Below are 12,435 nucleotides of genomic sequence, written 5' to 3'. Positions count from 1 at the left end.
AATGTGATCAAAGTTAAATTGAAAAATTTGAATGCAGATTTTTAGAGAATCGAATCAGAAGTCTTTAGAGGTATGCCACTTTGGAATCGGCTTAAGTTTGGTAAAGTTATGGACTCTCTAAGTCCAATTTTAAGTCACTCTGTTACAAGTCCTCGGAAATCTAGAAATAACTGACATGAAAATGGGTCAAAAAATTAATCGACGTTAAATTGAAAAATTTGAATGCAGATTTTTAGAGAATCGAATCAGAAGTCTTTAGAGGTATGCCACTTTGCAATCGGCTTAAGCTTGGTAAAGTTATGGAACTCTAAGTCCAATTTTGAGTCACTCTTTTACAAGTCATTGGAAAAGTAGAAATAGCTGACATGAAAATGGGTCAAAAATTTGATCAACGTTAAATTGAAAAATTTGAATGCAGATTTTTAGAGAATCGAATCAGAAGTCTTTAGAGGTATGCCACTTTAGAATCGGCTTAAGTTTGATTAAGTTATGGACTCTCGAAGTTCAATTTTGGGTCAAAGTTAAACAAGTCAAATTAGAAATAACTGACATGAAAATGGGTGAAAAATGTGATCAAAGTTAAATTGAAAAATTTGAATGCAGATTTTTAGAGAATCGAATCAGAAGTCTTTAGAGGTATGCCACTTTGGAATCGGCTTAAGTTTGGTAAAGTTATGGACTCTCTAAGTCCAATTTTAAGTCACTCTGTTACAAGTCCTCGGAAATCTAGAAATAACTGACATGAAGTCATCAAGTCAAATTAGAAATAACTGACATAAAAATGGGTGAAAAATTTGATCAAAGTTAAATTGAACAAGAAAGGAAAGCTAACTTCGGGCGGAGCCGAAGTTGATATACCCTTGCAGAATACTCTGTAAATTATATTCTCCAAAATTATTTATATGATGCATTCTTAATACTCATAAAAAATCCCAACATCCTAACATTAAAAACACCAAAGTTATGGCATTTCCAATCGTTCAGTTATATAGCAGCTATAGGATATAGTCGGCCGATTATTATGAAGTTTGGTAGGTCGGATTGATTGGCCAAAAATAAAACCCATAGAAAATCCCAACTTCCTAACTTAACAATCACCAAACTTATGGCATTTCCGATCAATCAGTTATATGGCGGCTATAGGATATAGTCGGCTGATCCTTATGAAATTTGGTAGGTCGGATTGATTGACCAAATATAAAACCCATAGGAAATTCCAGCTTCCTAACTTTACAAACACCAAAGTTATGGCATATCCGATCAATCAGTTATATGGCAGCTATAGGATATAGTCGGCCGATCCTTATGAAATTTGGTAGGTCGGACTGATTGGCCAAATATAAAAGCCATAGAAAATATCAGCTTCCTAACTTTACAAACACCAAAATTATGGCATTTCCGATCAATCAGTTATATGGCAGCTATAGGATATAGTCGGCCGATCCCGGCCGTTCTGACATATATACTGCGTGCAAAGGAAAGAAGGGTGTGTGCAAAGTTTGAACTCGATAGCTTTAAAACTGAGAGACTAGTTTGCGTAGAAACAGACAGACGGACAGACGGACATGGCTATATCAACTCAGGAGGTGATCCTGATCAAGAATATATATACTTTATAGCGTCGGAGATGTCTCCTTCACTGCGTTGCACACTTTTGACCAAAATTATAATACCTTCTGCAAGGGTATAAAAATTGCTCATTGGACCCCAAAATATTACGTCATTTTCGCTGATGAGTAAAAATTTTATATTTTTGGGTCCGAAGGACGTTCTTACGTATTGCGTAAAGCCAATACAGAGCTGCAGGACAAACATCTAAAACCCACCGTTAAGCATGACGGCGTACACGTTATGGTTTGGGCCTGTAAGTCCGCAGCAGGAGTCGGAAACCTTAAATTTATTGAAAACACAATAGATAAAAATGTTTATCTCAATATCCTTAAGGATAATTTACTCCAAAGTGCTGAGAAATTGGGAAAAAAACAGGGTTCTACCAAGACAATGACCCAAAGCAAAAGTCGAGTATAGTTCAATATGGGCTGGGTTATAATTGCCCCCATATAATGAAATCGCCAGCTCAGTCACCCGATTTTAATGTTATTGAGAAATTTGTGGGCTTTGCTGGACTCAAAAATTCGGGAGCGCAATATTTCCAATAAAAATGACTTGAAGACGGCTTTGCTCTAAGAATGGGCTAAAATCACCCCAGAAACCACAAAAAAATTGGTCGAATCTATTCCCAATCGACTGAAGTCGGTTGTGGACCAAAAGAGCGGACATACCAAATACTAAAAGTTAAAAAAATATTTTTTTGCAATTTTTTATAATTAATTTGATGAACTGGGTCAAATAAGCTGTGACGTTGAATAAGGCAGTATTTATAGTTTTTATTGTTTAATTAAGAAGTTCCTTGATATAATAAATAATTGAAAAAATATTTTTTAAGTTAAAACAACAGTTAACCTTTCTACGTTTTATTTAATGGGTATCTCTTATGGTTCAGGAGTTTTACCTGTTTAATGTTGAACAATAGGTGTGGGTCAAATAAGCTGTGAGCCATCTATACATATATATATGAAAAGAGGAGGCGACTGAGCGGTCGCGCATGCCAGACATGCCGTCTCAGCACTGTCCAGGCCCATAGAAGCGGGCGTTCCACAAGGTAGTGTGCTTGGCCCTACATTGTATACACTATTCTCTGACGACATGCCAAACCACTCGTCAATCACAGCACTTGCAGGAAGGGATACGCTGGTTGCAACCTACGCTGACGATACCGCGGTGCTCACCAGAAACAGCTCCATAGACCTGGCAAAAATAGGTCTCCAAGAATATCTAGATGCATTTCAGATAAATGCGCAAACGTGACCTTCGCAAATCGGGCGCTAAACTGCCCGAGTGTGACGCTTAATGGTAGAGTGTTAACTCACTCAACATCACACAAATATCTAGGAGTCATTCTAGACAGAAAGCTCAAACTCGAAAGCAATGTCAAGTCGCTGCTGCATTCTTATAGAACTAAGTTAAATCGCATGCCCTGGCTACTCTCCGCTAAAAACAAGCTTTCGCTGGACAACAAGGTTCGAATTTTCAAGTGCATTCCAGCTCCGAACTTTTTCTACGCAATACAGGTGTACGGTATCACAGCTAAAACCCACCTCAACAAAATACGGGTACTTCAAGCCAAGACGCTGAGGAGGATCTCAGGAGCTCCATGGTACATGAGAACGGCGGACATCGAGCCCGACTTCAAAGTACCAAAAATTGGCGATAAAATTCGGGCGTTTGCACAAAAATACACGGAGAGGCTTGGAGGTCATCCTAACAGCCCAGCTAGGCGACTAACGCCGAGTCATCGCACTACGGTCAGGAGAATACTGAAACGCCATCATCCTCAAGACCTCCTGGCTCGGGTCTTGACCTAATGATTACCAGCAATGCTAAACTTAAATTTCTCGCATTTCCATAGCCTCAATGTATATAATTTTTCTATAATTTATATTTATTATGTGCTGCTGACATAACTAATTTTTCTGTATATTATTTCTGATTTGCTTAAGTTGCCCAGTTATGTAGGTAACAGTGCACCTATCTTTGTTACCATTTCGTTATTATTTCACAATAAATTATTATTTCACAATTACGCATTATTCCTCGGAACCCATTTGTTTTGGTATATTAATAAGTAAGCTGTCATCATACTGTTGTTTTTATTAGTGGTTGCACCTGCTATTAAAAACTTTTCCCTGAGTGATTTATTGATGGGCACTTATGTTGTCCTGATAATTTCCTGTTTATGAATAGATATATATAGTGGTTAATTGTAAATAGTGAACAAAACTGCACCTGAGTTTAACGTTTATTATATTCGTTTACAAATAGGGTATATCGAGAAATATAATCATAGGAGCACCAAGTTTTCTATTATGGCTATTAATTAAATTCACATCTATAAATCTTAAAAAATGTGGCCATATACATATACAGTGGATCACATTAATATTCGGTTTTTTTTTTTTTACTACAATCGCAAATAAAATGTTTAAAACTAACAATAACAACAAACTTCAAAATGGGAAAATAAAGCTTTTTTTATTACCTATTCGGAAAGGTGCATATAGTAAGGTTTTATTTAAAATTAAAACTAAAAAACATAGATAAACAAAAAAACTCAACATTTTGCGTTACTTTAGTATTCGGTTTTATCTTATATAACTACAAAAAACATTTTTTATCATGAAAATAAACTTAATTTAATACTTCGTATGATAGCCATTATTTTTTTTGGTATCGGCCAAACGTTTTGGCATATTTTGAATAATTTTTTGGTGTATTCGGGGCCAATTTTAGCCCACTTTTTCTGAAGCCGTTCCTTCAAGGCCGATATGGATGAAATTGGCATTTTGTGGACACGGCGGTCCAACTCACTCCACAAATTCTCAATCGGATTGAGATCAGGCGATTGAGGAGGCGTTTCCAAAACTATTGGACAGTTATAAAGCAGCCAGGACCTAACCTTATGGGCCTTATGTTTCCGGTCATTGTCTTGGTACAACTTAAAAGTCTCGCCAATGCCCATTTTTTCCGCCGACTGCTTCAAATTCTCCTTCAAAATTTTTAAATATTGGTCCTGGTTCATAATTCCTTCAATAAATACAAGATTTCCCACTCCTTTTGCGGAAATGCAGCCCCAAATCATCACACTTCCGCCGCCGTGTTTTACAGTCGGTCTTAGGTGTTTTTTTTGCAGCTCCGTAATTGGTTGCCGCCAAACCATGGTCTTGCCGTCACTGCCAAAAAGGTTAAATTTACTCTCGTCCAAGAAAATTACATCGTCCCACCAGCTTTGGTCCTTTTTCGAGTACTCCAGAGCAAAATTTTTCCTTAACTTCCGGTTACGCTGAGCCAGCAAAGGCTTTTTGCGAGCGACTCTGCCGTTGTACCCATGGTTTTTTATGGTACGACGAACGGTTTGGGCTGAAACGGTCTTCCCATGGTCGGCGAAGAGTTCGGCCTTCAATTCTGGCGCACTAAGTCGAGGATTTTTCTTTACTTTTCGGACTATTTCCGCTTCTTCGCGCTCTGTCAATTTTTTTGGTTGTCCTTTTTGCTTAATTGAGGCGACTCTTCCCTCATTTTTAAACCGTCGGACGATGTCACCAACCGTATTCGGCTTCATCTCCAGGATTTGGGCAGTTTCCTTATATGTTTTGCCCTCTAAATGCAGTTGGAGAACGAGTTTTCGCTGCTCCAAGGACGAATTTTTGCTCTTACCGCCCATCTTAAATTTTGGAGCTAAAACTTAGTATATTGGTCTGTTTGCTGTCAATTATTGGCTTTTTTTGGGAAACCCATTTTGTCATAGAGTAAGAAACTATATAGAGGTTTCATTTGCTCTGCCCGGGCCTCTGCCAAAGCTCTGCTGAGAGCCATGTTCGAAGCTAACTTCTTCTAACTTCGGTTTCTCACCACTTCTAACATGTGCGAAGCACAAGCAATAGTATGGGGAGTTTTCGCACCAATCCTTAGGAATAAGAGCGACCAGTGCAGCAATAAGAATTCACCATGGGCATGGAATGAAGCTCGATTCGAACAAATGAAAAACTCTCTTTTTTCCGTTTTTCCCCTACGTGGCATCACTGGCAAAGTCACTCGAGAGCGCGGGCAGAGCAAATGAAACCTCTATGTAGTTTCTTACTCTATGATTTTGCGGGCTAATTTTTGGGTATTCGGAGTTGCCACAGGGTTTTTTTTTACGACTTTCAAAAAATACCGAATACTAAAGTAACGCAAATTTTGAGCTTTTTTTTTGTTTACATATGTTTCTTCTGTAAATTTTAAATAAAGTCTGAATATATATATACCTATGAAAAGGTAATATTACCAACTTTAATACCACATAAAAAAAATGTTTTTTAAAGTCTTGTACATTTTATTTGCTTTTGAAATTTAAAAAACAAAAAACCGAATATTAATGAGATCCACTGTAGGTACAGACTTTCGTCTTATTGGCAAGATACAGTGTCGTTATACATAGTAGAAATCGAACATTTAGGAAAGCTCGATATCATTTTTATTTTTAAAATATTTATGGTCCCTGCACGCTATCGTAGTCACGCTTATCAAATAGTCCTGTATCGTTATTCTGATATTTACAAAATATAATTTGTTACTTCATAATTTGTCATAAAATATCTTTAACAACATTTTTGGATACAATTTTCGGGCTTATTTTCACACGCATGGAAGGCTATATCCAATCTACGTCGGGTTATGGTGTTATCAAGTTAAGTAAGCAAAAGTCGAAATAACTAGACTTGATGGCGTCTTCCCACAGATATCCATATACCATCCGTTGAACGGATTGTCCATTGTGCAAGCAGCACAGAACAAAACAAAAAGTAATCATTTTTTAAAATTTTTTTCTGATTGTTCCTTTGGCAGCTATATGATATAGTCGCCCGATCCGGCTCGTTCTGACTTATATACTACCTGCAATAGAAAGACAACATTGGGGAAAGTTTCAATCAGATAGCTTTAAAACTAAGGGACAAGTTTCCGTAGAAACGGACGGACCGACGAACGGACGGACAGACGGACAGGGCTACTCTCCTGTTTTTGGGTTGTTCTCTTAAGCCGAGAACAAAACCTCTTTTTAGTGGCTGTGAGAGCGATATTTGTATTTTATGCTCAATGTTGCGTAACGCACAAACATGCGGTTCAATTCTGGAAAAACTAAGCTAACACACTAAGTCAGGGACCTACCACCATTTTATTTGGTATTGTCGACTACGCAGATCTATTTTTGATAAGGTCGGATATCTGTTAAACTCATTGTTGTGCTAGACTCAAAGTATACCAAAGCTAAGGAAAGTACCAAAGCTGAAGTAAAGACCAACGAAGGAGCTGGACAATTTATATCGAAATTAAGAACAACCGATCAAGTTTTTCCTCATCATCTTAAACCGGTTGCACAAAATCTACACAAACTTGACTGATACTCCGTTTTTTGCACGAATTTATAAAATGATAGAAGTAGAACTGAAAGATGTGCTGTCAAGCTCCGATCGAGAAGAAAATAAGACAACGATGGCATCGGTCATATTCAATAATTAAAACGATTAAAAAACACACCAAATTCTACTGGCGTAAACCTTAACTTTTTTTAACTTTTACTTTAAATTGTTTTAGACTTTACTTTTAAATTGTTTTAGAATTTATTCAAAATAAAGTTAAACAAGAACAATGACGTCAGCGCTAGCAGATAAATTCACTTTAGCGCCAGTACCATCTATTAGGGGCATATTTGTTATAAAACTGATTAAAAAAATTACGTTTTTTGATAGTCGTGGAGTTCGACACTATAGTGTTCTTCTTGTTAAGATTCTTGTTTCTATACATTTTCAATTTAAAATATAGTGATTTGAAATAACGTTCAAAGAGGAATGAAGAGAACCAAAGATAAAAACAAACTTTATACCCGTTACTCGTAGAGTAAAAGTTTAGTTGTTCATGAGAACTCCAGCGTTTGAATCTCTGGCTTAGTTCGTCCGTTTACTAAAAATATTCTAAGCATTCTGTGACATCATTTCGTGAACCACTGTACTTTGAAAATAAAGTTTTTTTGTGCTAAAATTTACTTTTCATTAGACTTTGAAAGGCGTATTGTATCCATAATATTAGTTTTCCGAAAAGCCAATGAAAAGCATTAACAAAAAACATTTTTATCCATGAAAATCAAATTTTGGTTTGGATACTAAAATACAGAGAAGTTTAATCATCAACACCAAGTATGTATATGGTGAATAATAATACTATTAACATCTCACAGCTTATTTGAACCAACCACTTTTTACTCCGATTTCTCGGAACTCGTTGAACGAATTACGGGAATTCCTTTTGCTACATATGTCTTCATATGTGTTCGAAGGAATTTGTTTCCTAAATTTTAGCCATAATTCGACACTGTCGAAGAACGGGAGATATCCAGCAAATAAGCTTTATAGGTAACTCTTTGAACACGTCATGGGCTTTTGTATCTTTGAAACCCGTTGAGTTAAGAACCTTAAAATCGACACATATAAAAAGTGCAAAGGATCCGTATCAGTTTTATAAGTTTGTTAAACCCATCTTACTTTACGAATTACGGGTATACAAGGTATAAAATAAAACATCAAAATATATTGCAAAATTAAAGTTTTCATATTTTTGATATAGAAATCTCGGGTAACAATTTTTGATGGTTCCCGTTCCATCATTTCGTTAACCACTTTACATTGAAAATAAGGTTTTTTCCGAGTCATTCTTTTTCTTTTCGTCAGACTTTCATAGGCGTATTAGTTAATTTTTGCGGAAAGAATTGACAGAAAAAAACCTTTTTTATAAATAAAAAATTTGGTTTCGATAAATAACTACAGTGACACACAGCTTATTTGACCCACACCTAATTTTTAACATTAAACAGCTATAACTCCTGAACCATAAGAGATACCCATAAAAATAAAACGCAGAAAGGTTAACTTTTGTTTTAACTTAAAAAATATGTTTTCATTTATTTATTATAGCAAGGAACTTCTTAATGAAACAATAAAAACAAAAAATACTGCCTTTTTCAACATCACAGCTTATTTGACCCAGTTCATCAAATTAATTATAAAAAATATTACGTCATTTTCGCTGATGAGTAAAAATTTTATATTTTTGGGTCCGAAGGACGTTCTTACGTATTGCGTAAAGCCAATACAGAGCTGCAGGACAAACATCTAAAACCCACCGTTAAGCATGACGGCGTACACGTTATGGTTTGGGCCTGTAAGTCCGCAGCAGGAGTCGGAAACCTTAAATTTATTGAAAACACAATAGATAAAAATGTTTATCTCAATATCCTTAAGGATAATTTACTCCAAAGTGCTGAGAAATTGGAAAAAAACAGGGTTCTACCAAGACAATGACCCAAAGCAAAAATCGAGTATAGTTCAATATGGGCTGGGTTATAATTGCCCGATTTTAATGTTATTGAGAATTTGTGGGCTTTGCTGGACTCAAAAATTCGGGAGCGCAATATTTCCAATAAAAATGACTTGAAGACGGCTTTGCTCTAAGAATGGGCTAAAATCACCCCAGAAACCACAAAAAAATTGGTCGAATCTATTCCCAATCGACTGAAGTCGGTTGTGGACCAAAAGAGCGGGCATACTAAATACTAAAAGTTAAAAAAATATTTTTTTTGCAATTTTTTATAATTAATTTGATGAACTGGGTCAAATAAGCTGTGACGTTGAATAAGGCAGTATTTATAGTTTTTATTGTTTAATTAAGAAGTTCCTTGATATAATAAATAATTGAAAAAATATTTTTTAAGTTAAAGCAACAGTTAACCTTTCTGCGTTTTATTTAATGGGTATCTCTTATGGTTCAGGAGTTTTACCTGTTTAATGTTGAACAAGAAAGGAAAGCTAACTTCGGGCGGAGCCGAAGTTGAAATACCCTTGCAGAATATTCTGCAAATTATATTCTCCAAAATCATTCATAATGCATTCTTAATACTCATAAAAAATCCCAACTTCCTAACTTAACAAACACCAAAGTTATGGCATTTCCGATCAATCAGTTATATGGCAGCTATAAGATATAGTCGGCCGATCCTTATGAAATTTGGTACGTCTGATTGATTGGCCAAATATAAAACCCATAGAAAATCCCAACTTCCTAACTTTACAAACACCAAAGTTATGGCATTTCCGATCAATCAGTTATATGGCAGCTATAAGATATAGTCGGCCGATCCTTATGAAATTTGGTACGTCGGATTGATTGGCCAAATATAAAACCCATAGAAAATCCCAACTTCCTAACTTTACAAACACCAAAGTTATGGCATTTCCGATCAATCAGTTATATGGCAGCTATAAGATATAGTCGGCCGATCCTTATGAAATTTGGTACGTCGGATTGATTGGCCAAATATAAAACCCATAGAAAGTCCCAACTTCCTAACCTAACAAACAGCAGAGTTATGGCATTTCCGATCAATCAGTTATATGGCAGCTATAGGATATAGTCGGCCGATCCCGGCCGTTCCGACTTATATACTGCGTGCAAAGGAAAGAAGGGTGTGTGAAAAGTTTCAATTCGATATCTTTAAAACTGAGAGACTAGTTCGCGTAGAAACAGACAGACGGACAGACAGACGGACAGACGGACAGACGGACAGACGGACAGACGGACATGGCTATATCAACTCAGGAGGTGATCCTGATCAAGAATATATATACTTTATAGGGTCGGAGATGTCTCCTTCACTGCGTTGCACACTTTTGACCAAAATTATAATACCCTCTGCAAGGGTATAAAAATTTGAATGCAGATTTTTAGAGAATCGAATCAGAAGTCTTTAGAGGTATGCCACTTTGGAATCGGCTTAAGTTTGGTTAAGTTATGGAACTCTAAGTCCAATTTTAAGTCACTCTGTTACAAGTCCTCGGAAATCTAGAAATAACTGACATGAAAATGGGTCAAAAAATTAATCGACGTTAAATTGAAAAATTTGAATGCAGATTTTTAGAGAATCGAATCAGAAGTCTTTAGAGGTATGCCACTTTGCAATCGGCTTAAGCTTGGTAAAGTTATGGAACTCTAAGTCCAATTTTGAGTCACTCTTTTACAAGTCATTGGAAAAGTAGAAATAACTGACATGAAAATGGGTCAAAAATTTGATCAACGTTAAATTGAAAAATTTGAATGCAGATTTTTAGAGAATCGAATCAGAAGTCTTTAGAGGTATGCCATTTTGGAATCGGCTTAAGTTTGATTAAGTTATGGACTCTCGAAGTTCAATTTTGGGTCAAAGTTAAACAAGTCAAATTAGAAATAACTGACATGAAAATGGGTGAAAAATGTGATCAAAGTTAAATTGAAAAACTTGAATGCAGATTTTTAGAGAATCGAATCAGAAGTCTTTAGAGGTATGCCACTTGGAATCGGCTTAAGTTTGGTAAAGTTATGGACTCTCTAAGTCCAATTTTAAGTCACTCTGTTACAAGTCCTCGGAAATCTAGAAATAACTGACATGAAAATGGGTCAAAAAATTAATCGACGTTAAATTGAAAAATTTGAATGCAGATTTTTAGAGAATCGAATCAGAAGTCTTTAGAGGTATGCCACATTGGAATCGGCTTAAGTTTGATTAAGTTATGGACTCTCGAAGTTCAATTTTGGGTCAAAGTTAAACAAGTCAAATTAGAAATAACTGACATGAAAATGGGTCAAAAATTTGATCAACGTTAAATTGAAAAATTTGAATGCAGATTTTAAGAGAATCGAATCAGAAGTCTTTAGAGGTATGCCACTTTGGAATCGGCTTAAGTTTGATTAAGTTATGGACTCTCGAAGTTCAATTTTGGGTCAAAGTTAAACAAGTCAAATTAGAAATAACTGACATGAAAATGGGTGAAAAATTTGATCAAAGTTAAATTGAACAAGAAAGGAAAGCTAACTTCGGGCGGAGCCGAAGTTGATATACCCTCTGCAGAATACTCTGTAAATTATATTCTCCAAAATTATTCATATGATGCATTCTTAATACTCATAAAAAATCCGAACTTCCTAACTTTAACAAACACCAAAGTTATGGCATTTCCGATCAATCAGTTATATGGCAGCTATAGGATATAGTCGGCCGATCCTTATGAAATTTGGTGGGTCGGATTGATTGGCCAAATATAAAACCCTTAGAAAATCCCAACTTTCTAACTTTACAAACACCAAAGTTATGGCATTTCCGATCAATCAGTTATATGGCAGCTATAGGATATAGTCGGCCGATCCTTATGAAATTTGGTAGGTCGGATTGATTGGCCAAATATAAAACCCATAGAAAATCCCAACTTCCTAACTTTACAAACACGAAAGTTATGGCATTTCCGATCAATCAGTTATATGGCAGCTATAGGATATAGTCGGCCGATCCCGGCCGTTCCGACTTATATACTGCGTGCAAAGGAAAGAAGGGTGTGTGCAAAGTTTCAATCCGATAGCTTTAAAACTGAGAGACTAGTTTGCGTAGAAACAGACAGACGGACAGACGGACAGACGGACATGGCTATATCAACTCAGGAGGTGATCCTGATCAAGAATATATATACTTTATAGGGTCGGAGATGTCTCCTTCACTGCGTTGCACACTTTTGACCAAAATTATAATACCCTCTGCAAGGGTATAAAAATTTGAATGCAGATTTTTAGAGAATCGAATCAGAAGTCTTTAGAGGTATGCCACTTTGGAAACGGCTTAAGTTTGGTAAAGTTATGGACTCTCTAAGTCCAATTTTTAGTCACTCTGTTACAAGTCCTCGGAAATCTAGAAATAACTGACTTGAAAATGGGTCAAAATATTAATCGACGTTTTTTTTTTTTTTTTTTTAACATTTGCATTTT

This window comes from Drosophila rhopaloa, unplaced genomic scaffold (genome assembly GCF_018152115.1).
Source record: "Drosophila rhopaloa isolate 14029-0021.01 unplaced genomic scaffold, ASM1815211v1 contig_148, whole genome shotgun sequence".
Lineage (NCBI taxonomy): Eukaryota > Metazoa > Arthropoda > Insecta > Diptera > Drosophilidae > Drosophila > Drosophila rhopaloa.
Note: the sequence above shows the minus strand (reverse complement) of the source record.